We start from the raw sequence: 14,129 nt of genomic DNA, 5'->3' as shown, positions 1-14,129 counted from the left end.
AGCCCCTTTCAATACCATCTTTCTTTTGGTGGATTTCTAATCATACCCAAAATACTCAGGCCCAGCCATTTTCTGTATATTCTTAGCAAGTGTATAGTTTCATGAAGCTAAGATCTGTGTTTCCTGAAATCAGTAGAGTCTGGATATATATTTGGCTCTACTTTGTGTGAATTGTCACTAACATTTTAGAAGATAGCCAAAAAGATCAAAGAGATTGAGAAGACTAATTAAGCAAGCCTAAAAATTTTTATCTATAACCAGTGATCTTTACATAACCAGGATGCTAACAAAATAGGCTTCTCCTTCTTTTTATTCTTCTTTTTCCAGGGGGAGAGAAGAATGCTAGAGACTCTTAGGGTCTGAAAAGATTTACAATAGCTGCCTTCAAGTAAAAATCTCATTTGACTTCCTATTTAGGTGATGGCCAATTATGAATGTCAAAAAATGCAAACAGATCAGCAGGTAAGCAAATTAAGATGAGAAAAAGAAGAATGCCTTCTATGTTGCTTTGTATTGCCAGGATGATGGGTTCCTAGACAAAATAAATTATCCAGGCACTGAACAATAAAAAATACTCCAATGGTGCAGAAAGCAATAAAAATCAAATATTAAAACTGACCTGGAAGGTGGGAATTGTGTGTGTTTCCATTCTTATGCTTTTTTCCCCCAAGTAAATGTGTACTACTTACAATCACATAAAACAATAAAATTATCAAAAAGAAGCCCAGATTATTATCAAATTGAACAAATTTAACACAATTAAAGTAAGGAGAAAATAAAACCATGAGAGCTATAACAAATAGGTTTAATTGTATATGAAGGGAAATTTGGAAGCAGCATCACTTCTAACACCAAAGAGATATGCATTAAATGATGAGATAAACTTACAATTTCCAGAAGGGAGAGCTAAGAGTGTGCAATTTGAGTAAGACAAACCTAGACCCAGAACTCCACTTCTTAGCTGAGCAGTCTTAGAGAAACCCCTAAATCTCTGGACCTCAGCCTCCTCATATGCAAAACAGGCTAACATGTACTTGGAGGATGACTGTGAATTACTGATGAGGATTGCAACACATTTGGCATAAGCTGGTACAAAGCCGGTACTTAGTAAATGAATAAATATCATTATTTTTAGTACTATCATTGTGACATGAATGTGGCACAATTTGTACTGACACAATGAATCTGGAAAATATCCACCGACTTTCTGGAGGGAAATTCAAGATATGTACCAAGCATCTAGCACAGAGAATAAGATGGCTTGGTGTAAATATTATTTCAAGTCACTCCTTCTTAGTCAGTGCTTGCTGTGAACCAGGCATTGGCCTAAGTGCTTTATATGTATCATCTCATTTTGATCCTCAGATCAGCATTTGAAATAATTTCTGGGCCCACTTCATCAGTGTCAGATAAAGACTCTGACATTCAGAGAATTTAAATAACTTACACAAGAGTTGGTAAGTTGTGGAATGGGATTCAACCAATATACATTTGACTTCATAGCTATGCTCAGAACCACTGAGGTGTTCAATACATGATACCTGAATGGATTAATAAATACTGAATAGAATGAGAATACCCCAGAAGCCAGTGGTGCAACCAACCAAGAGAAACCTGGATCTTATCCCTGGTGAAATTGAAATTCTAGCTGGGAAACAGGAGGACTTGGGGACCTGTGTGCATTTTAATTCATTCTTCCAATGAATGTTTCTGTCTGTGTATGAGAAAAGGACACATGGAGTCAAACACCTCTATGCAGAGTAATCAGATGACAGGATTTAGCTATTGAAGCCGACTTCTGACAAGAGATGAAATATGTATCACAAAAGCTAGAAGAGTGTGTTTGGAAGGAGACCCAGTAACCTGTCCAAGAGTGGTTTTAAACTGAGATGTGGGCAAGAGAAAATAAAATAAATAAACCCACCAAGCTACATTCAACAGAAGACAGCAGATATAACAAATAAAGGTGACACACTGAGGGTACACCTAACAATTCTCCAGAAAAGACAGGCAGTAGACCAGCCACAGCATCACAGTACTGAGCATGTTTATATGCTCCAGGGGAAGTGGTGACATGTGTCAGGAAAGACAGACAGTATATAAAACTACACCTGGAATGAAGGGAGCTGAGAGCTTGGCATAGCAAGGGAACTGCTGATTTGAGCTTATACCCAGGATTCAGTAGAGCTCCAAGAGGCATGATGTACACAGGGCATTATGACAAGGATCTGGGGAGACTGACAAGGTCCAGGCTAAAATAGCTAGTATTCTAGTCTATGATGTTTGAGTTTTATATTGAAAAAGAAGAGGACCTAATTTCAAATTTTAATAAGGGCAATATGACAGATTTTGAGTATTCTTATGGTAATGGGATAGAAAGATGTTATGACAGTTGGCCATAGTAGTGGTTAGGAAGCATGAAGTAATTAAGACAAGGAAAGCATAATGACTTAAATGCAAGTCCATGCAGGAGAACTCAAGAAGAGAGGCAGACTCATGAGCTGTTGAAGAAATAGAAGCCATAGACCTGGCTTGTGTGGGATGTAAGAGGATAAGGCATTGCAAATGACCCATCAAACATGAAACATCTGCACTTGTTCTTCTTTCTTTATGTCTCCGTTAAAAAGTCATTTCTTCAGAGAAGTAGATCCTAACCACCTTATGAAAAATAAAGCCCTTCCTCAATTTTTGTCATATCACCCTGTTGATGTTTCTCATAATAGCAAACTTAACTGGGAATTATTTACATGTTTGTTTATTAGCTCTTGCCTGTCTCTCTCATAAGTCACAAATTCAATGAGGAAAAAGACCATTTATCCTATACATCACTACAGGGCCAGGTGTGTACCAGGGATTTGTATTCATATTCCTATCCTGGGCAAAGGAGAGATGGCAGCGCCAATGACTGAGTTATTAAAATACAAGGAAGTAACAGATTTTCATGGGTATGAGGAGACAAATGAGGAATTCTTTAGAAGTGAACCATTGTAGGTGTTTGTAGAAATTATAAATGAGAATATATAGTGGCCAATTGATTTCAGCATATACAAAACTCGGCGCACAGTTGTAGGCTAAGATGGGGATTTAAAAACAACTTTCTTAAACAGCAGCAATGGAACCATTCATCTGACAAGGTGCTGTGCAGTCACTGACCCAAGGGGATAAGTGGAAGCTGAAATTTAGCCTGAATGTGGCTTGTCAAACCTTATGCTCTGCAATAGACATCAGGTCCCTATAGAAAAGGTTGTCTTATTCTTCACCAAAAAGGACTGTTTGTTGGACAAGAAAAATGTCCAAGAAACTGTGACACCCAAGCAAAGGGGAACAGTGTTTTCTTTCTTTTTTTTTTTTTTAATTTGGAAAAAAAGCACAGTGTAGGCAAACAGCATGCCTCAACCGAAATGCAGAATACTCAGGGAATATGGCAATGTAACTCAGTGGTAGAGCACTTGTCTAGGATGCACAAGGCCCTGGGTTTAATGTCCAGCACCACTAAGAAAATAAAATAGATAGACTGGCAGATGATAGATAGATAGATAGATAGATAGATAGATAGATAGATAGATAGAGTAAGAATGCCCTAAGAAGAAGGTAGAATGGGCATCAAGGGACTTTGTTCAATTCTCACTAAGCTGGGCTCAATTCCAATGCATGGGTGACTACTTCAGCTGAGCTGAGAAAAGCTGTATGTGAGTTCCTGGGTATAAGCTCAAATCCCAGTTCCTGTGTTCATTATCTGTCACCCCCAGGAAAGCCACTGTACCTCTCCAGTCTTCATTTTTCACATTTTTAAAATTAGAGAAATAACAGTAGATAATTTATAAGATTCTAGAAAATATTAGATGAAATAATGTCAATAATGCACACAGCATGATTCTTAGTATAGACAAAGCTCTGGAAAATACTGATTATCATTATTATAATTGTGGTGAACCCTGATGTACCATCATGCGGGCACTTCAGAAAGTGACTTATTCCCAGTAGAGAGTGCTAATGATAGAATGGTCTTAGCTGTCAGCCTCTATGGAGACAGCTATGCACATAGAGTCACTTTTCTATAGTCACAATTCCTGTCTCAGAGAAGCTAGCATTGAAGGAAAAATTCATATGGAATATAAAGGTCCAGCCCCTTCACCACAACTCAGGACAACTCTGAATGCTGGTTCCAACTTTAGAACTCTTCTTAGGATCAGTTTGATTTCCACTGAGATTGTATTTCAGTTCAATTTCTGCTTCGGCTCCACCAGGCTTCCTTCCACAGTAGATAGCATCCTCAGTAACGATTATGCACATTAATCTCCACTTCAGAATCTGCTTCCCAGGGAACCAACCTGAAACAGTTGGTGCTGGGGCTGATTGGAGGAAGAGGTACAGGAACAGGATCTTGGCGTTTGATCACCCACCACATTCTGGCAATGGGAACCTCAGCGCTGGTGGTGGTAGAGCACAGATAGTCCCTGGTACATGATGAATTTTTAAAAACTTTTGCCAGTGTTAAATTGAGAAGGTACATCAGTGGAAGGCAATGCATTAGCTGGTTGATATGCCAGGCTCCTGAGCAATAGGAGAGAGATAATACTTAAGTAGAATAGAATTGGGTAGCTATTGTCAAGCTGAAATGACCTCAGGAGAAAGATAACAAAAGGTTAGGAGGGCTTAATCATCAATTAAAAGGTTAGTGTGAAAGCCAGAGGATTTGTTGGGAAGCATATAAACATGCTCCTACCCTCTTCAGTGAGGAGTCAGAGAAGTCTGAGGACCAATCTCAGAACTTCAATGGAAGAACAGAAGAGTTACAAAGAAAGTTGAATTCCTAACCAAGAAAGGTCTTCTGTGCCAAGCTGAGAGTCCTGTTGATAAACAATGACCTTGATAGGTAGAATGGGAATATCTGAATTGATACATCTAAAGATGTTGAATCCCAGGTTACAAGGACTCTCTGAACCTGCAGAAGTAGCTGAGTCTTTTTAAGAACTAGCAGTCTTCTCTTGTTTAAGGATGATACAGAAGCCACTCTCCAATACAAAATGTGTGTCTCTTCAGCAATGCCCCCACCTTCTTTCTGGTCACTAGACAAATAACTAGGGTAAAACTGTGACATAATCCAGCTAGAGACATGTTGGACTTGATGGAGAGGAAAGAAAGCATATCCCAAAGGAGTACAAGGCAGAGCTAGCATGTGGCGGCAGGCCTGGGAGAAAGCACACGGGACTGGATTTGAGGGTGTTTCATCCAGTACGTTAAACATACTGTTTGATAAGGAAGAGCTTAGGAATTTTAGAGCTCTCTCCAAGGATATGATTTAACACCCTGGCAAGGATTTTGGAAGATGATGTGCGTATGGTACTAGGATAACACCTAGAAAAGGATAAAAATGATGATCCACTCAAAGAGAGCCAGAATAACTATGACAGATGGTAAAATAAAGGAAAAAGAAACTCAAAAAAAAGTGGGCTATAATAAAGCAGATATACTATATAAGGCCAAACAACTATGGACTATCGTCCATGGGAAAGCCCAACTGATACAACAGTCACCAAAGTAGTAAGGAATGCACTGGTGAAATGGACACAAGGATCACTTAGGAGTTTCTGGTGATTCTCTTCTGTCACACAAAACTAACAGCTAAAGGTTCCATTACAGCATTGGGCTCACCAGTGGCATGGGAAAGACAGGACCCTGAAACATTAAAGTCCACATGAGTTTACTAATGGTGAATGAAAAAATCAGAAGGTCTGCCAGTGGATTCTCCCCTACAGAGAATATGGAAATGGCTAATTATATATTACATTCCTGAGGGGGAAACAGATGGGCAACCAAAAAAAAAATGGTAGCAGTCAATACACATAATAAAAATAAATCAAGGAAAGAGAAAATGATACCTTGCAAAGATGAAAATCAAGGAAGAAGGCAGCCACCTCAGTAAAAGTTTATAATTCTAGGCTCAGTTTCCAGGCCTGAGTCTGGTTTCAGACCCAGATTCTATTGACTGAAAGAGATGATGAACCACAGGAATGGTGGCCATATAAGGCCATACAAATGTACATAATAGTGATTTCCCCTCAGGAACTATTTTTAACAACATTTCCAACCCCAAACTGTAGGGTTTCTCTCTCTCTCTCTCTCTCTCTCTCTCACACACACACACACACACACACACACACACACCACACAGCAACAAATCGACCAATTTTTCAACATCAGCTGGGTGTCCTACAACTCAATTCAATTCTGACATCATCTACCTGGAGTTAGTATTGAATCCCACAATTAAGGGCCAAGTCCCACAACACTTCCCCATGTCAGTTGAAAATCGCAAGTCCAGGGCCTCCCAAACTTCTGATCAATCAATTATAAATTGAGAGTTGCAATGACCCCCCCCCCCACTGGGGGTTTTGAAAATTTGCTAAATGGTTCACAGAATTCAGGAAAATAGTTTACTTACTACTGCCAGTTAATTATAAAGGATGCAACTCATGAACAGCTTAATGGAAGAGATTCACAGGGCCAGATATGAAGGAAGGAGTGTTGAAAGCTTCCATACTGTCTTTGGACAGCCAACCCTCCCAGCACCTCTGAATTTATCAACTCAAAATCTCCCTGGACTCTATTGTTTGGGATTTTTGTGGGGGTTCTATCATACGGACATGATTGTTTAAATCATTGACCATTCATGATCAAACTCAAACTCCAACCCGTTTCCTCTCCCTAGAAACTAGGGAATAAGGATGAAAAATCCACCTTCTGAACAAGATGTTGGTTTCTCTGGCAACCGGGTCCTGACTTAGAACTATCCAGGGTCACACCAAGAGTCACCTCATTAGCATAAACTTCTCCAGTATGGTTGAAAAGAGCTTATTAGCAATAATAAAAGGTATTCTTCTCACCCCAATGACTCAGGAAATTATGAGAGTTTTTTAGGAGTCCTGTTCCAGGAACCAGAAATAAAATCCAAATATATATTTTTTAATATATTATAATATAACACTTCCAAAGTAACCTACAGCACTTTAATAATGTGTACACTGAAGAAAGGATATTACTCATATATTGAGAGGACTCTTGGATACAAGATCTGTGTTGACATTAATACCTGGAGAGCCAAGGTGTCACCATGGTCCTCCATTAACACAAGGATATAGAGACATCAGGCAATATATGAAGCCCTGGTTCAGGTTTAGGTCACAGTGGGTCTATGAAATTCATTACCCATCTAGTACTCAGTTCTTCAGTCTACAAACCTATAATTGTTATGAACACAAGTAGTAGTTGGCACAATTGATACAGGGAATGCTTAACCTATAGGGCAAGAGCTATCATAGTAAGGAAGACCAGGAGGAAGCCTCTGAAATCTTTCTACACTCCATGCCCAACAGGAAATTAGAAATGAATAACACATCTTAGGGAGAACTGCAACAATTAGTTCCACTCCTAGACCTAAAGGATGTAGGTACAGTGATCCCCATAATAACAACACTTAAGTCATCAGTTTGGCCTCTACAGTAAAACAGATGGATCCCAGGGGATATAGTAGGCTACTAAAAATTCACAAAGCAGGAGCCCCAATTTCAGCTGCTATGCTAGGTATGTTATCTATGCTAGAACAGATTAACACAACCTCAGATATATGTTGTAAAGCTAGTGATCTGGTAAATGAACTCTTTTCCATCCCTATCAGAAAAGAGAATCAGAAATAACTGCCCACCTGAATAGAGAGCAATATGTATTTGCAGTCTTGTCCTATGACTCTGTCGAAGAGACAGAACACAGAACATCAAATGTCTGTGCAGCCAGAACTGTCCATCATGACCTGAGTTCTCTCAGACTCACCAGCTCATAAAATTGGATGGGCCCAGCAGCAATCCATCTTAAATTAGAAGTAGTACATCCAAGATTGAGCATGAGCAATTCTTCAGTGCATAAACTACAAGCGAGCTAGGACAGATCCACATGTCATCCACGATTTTTTGCACTAGCACATCTATCTCCCTTACCTTATATTATTCATATATTGAGAGGAACCCTTGGGAGGTTCTTCACAGCCCACTCATAGACATGGGAAAGACTCTCAGCCTTGATTCACAGGTAGGTCACTTGGGTACAGGAGTGAGATGTGAAAACAAACATGGACAGCATAAATCTCATTAGCGGTGTTCCTGATAGATGGTCATGGGTAGAAATCCTATCAGTGGGCAGAGCTTTGGGAAGATTACTGGGACATCCAATTTGTGCCAAAAGAGAAGTGGCTCAAGATAAGAGCATAATGGATGTGTGGAAAGTTGTGAATGACTTGACAAGTTAGTTGAGGACCTGAAAGGAAAAAGACAAGAAAATCAGGAACAAGAAGTTCTACAGAAGAGGGGTTTGAATAGTGAGCACTGAGTGATTATAATACACCAAGGTTATAGTGCAACTCACCCCGACACAATCCTTTTTGCTACCTTTCATGTCCCTGTATGTTGAATTTGGGAATGGACCCTAATAAATCTCCAGCATGGAGGTTGCTCTCTAGGGAAACTATCCCACAAAAATTACCTAAAATATTGAAATCCTATTTCTGTTCTCTGCTGTAATGCCCAGTAGCTATTTCTGCCAGACACATATAAATAAGGTTCTCAATAAATACTTGTTGAATAAATGATTGAACTTAAAGGAGGCTGATTTGACAGGGCCCACGGCAGAACAATTTCAGAGTTCTGTACCCAAATGTAAATTCTTGCATTCTTGGCTCTAATGCAGGTTCAGTAGCCTGAGGAGAACATCAAATAGGAGTAAGAGAATCATCCTTGCTATATTTTCTCTCTCTCTCTCTCTCTCTCTCACACACACACACACACACCAAGAGACTTTCCAAAACACATATCTGCACAGTAACATTACTTATTAATAATCTGTTTCTGAGCACATGTGGTGCACACCTGTGATTCCAGTGTCAAGAGACTGAGGCAGAAGGGTTGCAAGCTCGAGGCCAGCCTCAGCAACTTAGCAAGGCCCTAAGCACTTCAGTGAGACCCTGTCTCAAAAAATAAAAAGCACTGGTGATGTAGATAAATGGTTAAGAGACCCTGAGTTCAATCCCATGTACCAAAAAATAATAATAATTTGCAAAGTCATCATTAACATAACATATTATTATAAAAGATAGCTATGGAACTTCTGTTTCAGTAAATTGCCTTATAGAAAAATATCATTTCATAGATAACTAAATTTTTGAAAAGGAAAAGAAATTATTTTGTGGTCAATGTTCCTACCTTCAAATTTTCTGGTGGACACTCAAATGCAATGTATTAGTACAATAAGAAATGTCTTACATCTTGTAAAAACATTTTATTTTCAAATTTTCAAAATAATAGAAGTTTAAATTTTGCTTATATGTAGTGTTAGTTGCAAGGTCATTCACTAAAGACAAAACTGGAAGGGAGCATGAAAAATGTCCTTGGTATTTTAAATGTCATGCATAAAAGCATCCTTCCTCAAATGGGAGGCATTAGCCATCTGCTTTTGGTCAAGCTCTCCCCATAACTTGCCCTCATACTCCACTTGTCTGAAAAGAGGAAGAACTGGAAGTTCTCTTGCACAACAATATTTGGGATAATATGAAGTCTAATTTTAATAAAAATCATTTCTACCTAGAGGGGCCAAAAGGATTGGTTGAAGGTGAGGTTATTATATAATTTAATAGAACTATAATTACCCAATCTGTGTGTAGGAAGTGATAGTTATTTCCAGTGTCCCACATCTGGTGGCAGAAGTGGTGATATCCTATCATCCTGTTCTAATTGTGTAACATCCGGGACATTGAGGAAAATACATTTCAATAGTTAATTCTAAATGAAAGGTAGTAATTCATATATCCCAGGGTTTTTCAATGATATTTTGGTCTGAATTTAGTTTTTGGTCTGGTCATCTCTATTACTGGTCTATTTTTGTTTACTTTTTTTAAAAGAATATCATTATGATTACTATCTTATAGAAGTACTATTTTTATAAGATTGCATTTAAAAAGTGCTTGGAGTATGATTATGGTTTTACCCTTCCCTTCCTAATTCCATCATATTTTATCATTATAAAATAGGTAATATGGGAAGGCCTATAAATATTTTATATGCATTCATTTTAGGGTACATGTGATCATGAAATCATCCCAATTTTCATGCCTTTTCCATCTTTTGCTTTGGTTTGAATTTGGGTTCTACTTTGTTTTGCAGATTTTCATTTATGATCTTTTGATAATTCTCCCTGAGTTACTTTCATAACTATGTGAAATGCACACATGTCTCTGTCTCTCAGGTAATGATTTTGTACTGAATCTTCTCTTCATTCCTCTCCAAGTCCCCACCACTCAATTGTGGTTTTGCAGTTGTATTATTACTTTTACTTTGTCAAGTATAAGATCATTTACATTTTAGCCTGCAATCATAGTAAAAGTTTACTAGTCCTTTTTTGCTATGATTTCCTAAGAACTCTTCATTTTGATTTTCATGATTGGCTTGACTTCTTTATTGATTGTAGCTCAAATGTTTCAGAGTACAATTTTTTTCTGTCTTTATTCATGAATAACTTGGCTTGACACAAAATCTTGCATCAAGATTGTATTCTATTTTCCTGGGTATCTAAAATTATTGCTTTAATATCTCCAAAATTTAAGGCCACATTGATTTTATTGTCCTGAATATCATCTGTTCTTTTTTTATATATATAAATAGCACTTTTTGTTTTTCTTAAAGTTCATTGCTTCAGCAGGCCATTCCTTGATTTTATCTATACTTCTTATTTATTTTTATTATTTTTTTTTAGGTTGTGTTTCTGAAACAACCTGAAGTGAGGGCATATCAGTCTCCTGGAGGTCAGAAGACTTAGGCATTAGAACTTGACATGAATGGATAGATTTGGATAAGTCATGGAAACTCCCTGAGACTTAATTTTCAAATAGTAATATATTAGTAAAGATTATATTATCTCTAAGGAATCTTCTAGCTCCCAAAGCTCATGATACCCATTCGGATGCATGGCTTTATGCAATATTTATTAAGCCATTGCAATCCTTGCTACACTGAGAGTATTATAAGAATTTTAAGTTCATTATAATGAAGAAAAGAGAATAGATATGCAGATCTCTTCAGCTCTTCCTCCTGGCTATTTATCCAATGGGTTATATTTAACATAAATAAATGTTCATATGGGGGATATTATAGAGATATGAAGAGAATTACTAAGATGAAGGGTAGAGAGGCCTCTGGCTTTATTTCTAGGGTCAATGTCCACCCTTTCTTTAGAGACATCACAGTGAGTGTGAAAGGTGCTGGTCTGAGTCTCGAAGTCTGGATTCTGGTCTTATTCATGTATTGACTCATTACTAAGAGTTGGGACTATAGTACCAGATAAACCCAGGTTGACCCCTGACCTCCTCTTCTCTTAATTGTATGGTGTTGGGCAAATTACAATTCCTCTCTGAGCCTCCTTTTCCTCGTGTTCTGATAGTTATTCCAACTTCCTAGTGATAGTGTAAGTACTAAATGAAGCACATTTATTTAAGTGGATGTTTAGTTCTCTACTTTCAGCTTTCTCTCTGATCTCTCTTCCCATTTTAACATTCTATGAGTCTAATTACAATTGGGATAATATAGCATATAATTCATTTTCTCCCTATTTCTCTGTAATATTTTTGTAAAGCACTTGCCATTATAGCTTGGGCGTAATATTTTTCTATTACTTGGAAATCTCATTTTTAGTGAAATATTTGCTGAAGATCCATTTATAGTCCCTAATTAGGCATGACAGATGGGTGTCCCTGAGACCACCATTTAGTAATTGCAAAACAGATACCATAAAAATACATAAAAAGGAAGAAAACCGCCTGATAGCAGCTGATCTTTCTCATTCCCCTACCTAGCAATTTCATTAGATTTGAGGAATTCTCTGAGGTCAAAAAGAAATTAGATGTGTGAATAAGAAACTTGACATTTTATTTCTAAACAATCCATTCTCAGAATCTGAATTTGACATGAAATCTTGCCTAATTAAAGAAAATAACAAGTTAAATATAGTATATTGCAAACAATAAACAGGTGTTGGTGAATGTTCCATATTCCGGTTCTATTGGAAATGCAAAAGAGAAGTAAAATATATGTTTAACTGCTTTAACTATTTTAATTTTGTTTCCTACAGCCATATATCATCTGGCTAAGTGATTGATGATATCATTTAAATTCACTTCTCAAAAAAAATTATCCCATTAAGTTGCAAATAAAATTGTCATATTTTCCATTTACAAAAAGAAAAGGTAGGAGATGGATAGATTAGGAGCCTCCTATCCCCCCCTTAGGGAATCTTACAGTAAGTCTTCTTAAAGTAATGAGCAGTGTGCTGGAATCAACATTGGATCAGCTCTATTTACTAGACGTATGACCTCAGGCAAATTGCTCATCCACCTCTGGCCTCATTCTCTTCATCTGTAAAGTGGGGACAAAAATAACAAGAACAACTAAAGCTTCTAAGGGCTGTTTTAAAGACCATATTAAGACTGTAAGCTTTAAAGGGTTTTGTAAAACAAAGTGACATCATTAATAATGGCTGATGATTAAAATAAAATCTTGGCATCCTCCTTTGTTTTTTACTTCATTTCCTGACAACTGCCAAACTAGAATATTTTTATATCTTCTCTTTCTCTCAGTTTGTAGAGAGAAGTATAAATTTAGAGAAACTGTCATGATTTTAGCTTCAAATGTAAATCTTTAATTAATATCCATCTAATCAAATCAGCACATCTTCATTGAGTCTGTCATGTGTGCAAGGTCCGGCGTTAGGCCCTGGAAGGGGAAGAAACAGACCTGCATATTAATTTATGGGACATTATGACATAGAATTACATGAAGCAAAATGTTTGATATAAATATATAGATACGGATATGGATGGTGCTGAACCCTGAGTCATCCTTGTATAAGGACTTCTTTCATATCCTTCTCTTTTCCCCTAATTCCCTGTACTGGGTATCTTTGGCTTCTACAGATCCACCTCTCCGCTTTACCATCTTGTAGAGTCTCTCCCTGGAGGCTAACATGTCTGCCTTCAGCAGATCCCCTTCCTGAGTTGAGTTTAGTCAATGAGAAGCCCGGAGAAGAAACGTGGTTAAATGAGGGGTATTTCCAAGTCCCCACCTGTACACTGACTGTGTCCCCGCCAAAGGTCATGGCTTCTACTCTGCTCTATTCTACAGATGGATTCTTCCTTCCATTCTTGCTAAACTAGGGATATTAATGGTATTTGGGTGCCATGCTACTCTTTATGATTTACACACTGTGAATCTTTGCAAAAGTCTCTTTTGGACAACTCCTCAAATTACTTTATCTGAAGATCCTTCTATTCTCTGTCGAAACTCTGATCAGGCCAGGCATGGTGGTGCATGCCTGTAATCCCAGTGGCTGGGAAGGCTGAGGTAAGAGGATCATCAGTTCAAAGCAGCCTCAGCAAAAGTGATGCACTAAGCAACTCAGTGAGACCCTGTCTCTAAATAAAATATAAAATAACACTGGGGGCATGGCTCAGTGGTTCTGTGCCCCTGAGTTCACTCCCTGATACCAAAAAAAAAAAAAAAAAAAAATTCCTCTGACGACTTCCTGCTTGCTTCCCAACTCTACCTCTCATTCATCCACTTCTAATTCTAGGTCCTTGAAGGAAAGGCAGTATTTCTCTTCTATCCTCTTTGAATTTCTAACTAGGCCTAAGAAATAAGCTAACCAAAGAAAAGCAAACCAAATTTCAATTTTTTTACATGACCATGAGAGTCTTCACAAGAAAAATGAGCCCCAAGGAAGCAAAGTTGAAAGCTGCTGTAGTGAGTTAGACAAAGAGCAGTAAATGGGGAAAACACAACCGGGCAAAGGGACTCAAGCTAGAGAACTAATGTGAAGAAATAACTAGGAAGATAGGGTTCATCTGCCAAGCATCTTCTCTTGGCCTCTATTTTCCACCCTTGGTTATGAGAATGTTTCTTTCTTAGAGATGGCATCTTTCTCATGGGAGTTTCACCTTTTTCTTTTGAGAAGAAAAAGGAAGTTCAGAGTGTCCTTCTGTATCTGTTGATTACCGAGTGTTTTTAACTTAAAATAGTCAATATGCCAGAGTGGAA

The sequence above is a fragment of the Spermophilus citellus genome (genome assembly GCF_964194105.1).
Source record: "Spermophilus citellus genome assembly, chromosome: 9".
Classification (NCBI taxonomy): domain Eukaryota; kingdom Metazoa; phylum Chordata; class Mammalia; order Rodentia; family Sciuridae; genus Spermophilus; species Spermophilus citellus.
This window is presented reverse-complemented; position numbering follows the sequence as displayed.